Consider the following 2,715-nt stretch of genomic DNA (forward strand, 5'->3'; position numbering starts at 1 on the left):
AGTGTAAATAAATTTTATGAGTTTGTCTGAACTTAAAAGATGTACTTTCAGTTTACTCTAATGTTTACTTAATTTTTAAATTAAAATTAGGTTTCATATTTAAGCTTAACCAACTCAAATTTATAATGTTCCATGAAAACATATATTCATGTATACTGTACTTACATTTGCCTTCTATGTCTAAAAACAAAAACACACCTCACGTCTGTTTGAGTTCACATTTTTTTATTAAGGTTTAAAACAACCTTTGATAAAACAAATGATAACAGTACCAAAATGCACAGCATGTCCACGTACCAAAACAACAAATAAACCCCTGAGCAGAAGATGTGAAATAAACACAACAAAACAGAAAAAAACAACAAATTATACTCTGCTGTTCTGTTAAAAAAATAAATTCTTTGAAAAGCATATACTTGAATAAATACAACCAAATACATTTCAATGTACTATGTACTCGTTATAAGGTACAAATCAAGGTAAAACTTACTAAAAACAAACACAGTATTCCTGAAACGAAAAAAGACATTCTGGTGGAATCCAAGTTTACATATCAAAGTATTAATAGAAAATCAGTCACAAACAGGTATACAAAGCAGAGTAAGACTAAAGTTACTTATCGAGTGTTGCTTTGTTCCGTAATATTGGAGGCCTTCAATATTGCGGAACAAAGCATTTTTCAAACTTAGCAAGCATGGTTTGAGTGGTCTGTTATCATGAAGACACAGCAGTATTTTCTGAATGAAGGTGAATGTGAGGATTAATTTTCTTGGATAATCTAAATGCAATGCATACATTAAACCAAACAAGAGGAGGTGTGCATCAGCCAACCTGGGGAGACATCTCACAATAATGCCATCTTCTATCACAACAGAAATGCTGTCGGGGTTAAACAAGATGGCACCAGTGAGGTTGTCAGTTGTTACGGAGAGAAGTGCGACAGGAGTGTTTTCAATGTCTGGATCCTCTTCCCACTGCAAAATACACACAAACGTACACATACAGAATAAAGTAAAAGGTTATAGCATATATTGTGGCCATAGATAGACATTTGTGTTAAGTCAGGTAATACATGCATTGCATGTCTTGAAGAACTCGGAGTCATCTTCGCCCGAGTATCCAGGGATGTAGAACACAGTTTGCATCTCCAGTCCATGTTAGGCCTGCAATTACATTAAACATTTTTCAAGAATGAGTACGTGTTTGGATAAGCAAAGTAAAGTTGGTGTGATTCTAGTGGGTCCAAATTAAAGACAGTTACGGATTATTATAGCTCAAATCCAAGCATATCCTTCGTAATAGTTTGGAACCTCCGCACTATCCTTATTGCAATTTAACAACTGCATCACTGTAATGATTAATGAACATCAGTTGCTGGTAAGAGCAGAGGAGAATGTGAGACTTGAGATTGTTTTAAAGAAAGAACAATCAATGAAGTCTCAACTAATGGTGTAAAATACTCCAATATATGTTAAAAAGGTAAAATTCTGTTCAATATAAAAAATACCTACATGTAGTATGATATTCATCAGGTAATTAAGAATATAGCATAAATAAAAATGTAAACATACCTTCGATAATGGGTGTTGTTCAATTTGCACCCGGGGGCTGAAAGGTTGAAGAGAAAAAAACATGACAATGAATGTAATCCTTTAATTTAATAAAACACATTTATCCATGTTAACTTTTTAAGTTTAATAAATCTAATGTACCAGATTAAATGATGCAATCAAACCAGTCAGGCGTTTGCAGTTTGATGACTTGGCCTCCAGCAGCTCTCTCGGTATCCTTAAAATGCCCAAAATACATTTTAAAAAAAGTTCATGTTTAATTTACACATGCATAACCATTTAAACTGCATCAATTGTACATATTCCAATCCACTGTACATTTTTTGGCTATCATTATATTTACTTAGTGCATTCTTAAAACTGCAGCACTACCGCTGCACGTGTATAGATATCTTAAGCCTATAGCTTGTGCTGGACACTGACACGCGGTCCTGTCGTTTGCAAACAAAGTTAACTCAAAGCATTAACCTGCTGGGCGTTGCAGCCACGGCGTGGAGGATTTCGTGTGACCCTTTTATATAAACCTTAATTTTACACCCATTTGACGATTACTCTCGGACCTTCGCGGACACAAACATAACCTGCAACAGATATTACTCGGCCACCGCCCAACTAAACCTGCGCGGTACTATTCTCTAAATAACACTTCTGTGTCTTTCAACAGACAAGAGACGTTTAAGAAAAATTCATACATATATCGCCACAGCGCTTAACATAGGAGAAGTCCCGGGCTCAAGACAACGCAGCTGAAAGAGTGGATGAGAAGGCCTCAGTCGCAAGCACGAACACGGACTAGCATCTTTGCTAACTTGTGAAAGGCGGCAAGTTCCACAAACTGACTTTCAAATTTTGCCGTCGACACAACAAAATATCCTTTTTCTGTGCACCGACTACAGCATTGATACACTGGGTCCTCGTAATATTAAATAATGTTGTTTGTCTTCTCACCTGAATTCGTGGGTCTCTGCACGCTTCAGCCGTCGAGAAGTAAAAATGGCCCCGGTGAGACCGCGCCCGGTGAGACCACGCCTGCGGTGACGTCATCACGCAGCGTTCTGCCGTTTACTCAAAATATATAAGTATACGACAGCCATGAACTCAAAAGTATTGATTTACTGCAAATTAAAAACGCATGACTATTCAG

The 2,715-nt window shown here is 36.8% G+C and overlaps 1 long non-coding RNA gene across 1 annotated transcript; it reads right to left on the reverse strand.

The window, feature by feature from the left end:
- Positions 1-214: 214 nt before the first annotated feature.
- On the reverse strand, positions 215-2,715 carry LOC148896574 (uncharacterized). Its single transcript, XR_016115302.1, has 5 exons — positions 2,520-2,715; positions 1,713-1,788; positions 1,572-1,608; positions 1,077-1,163; positions 215-974 (listed from the first exon to the last, which is right to left on the reverse strand). It is a non-coding gene; the product is annotated as an uncharacterized LOC148896574 (long non-coding RNA).

This window comes from Hippocampus bargibanti, linkage group LG06, assembly GCF_051943395.1.
Source record: "Hippocampus bargibanti isolate YZ-2025 linkage group LG06, ASM5194339v1, whole genome shotgun sequence".
In the NCBI taxonomy this organism is placed as follows: Eukaryota; Metazoa; Chordata; class Actinopteri; order Syngnathiformes; family Syngnathidae; genus Hippocampus; species Hippocampus bargibanti.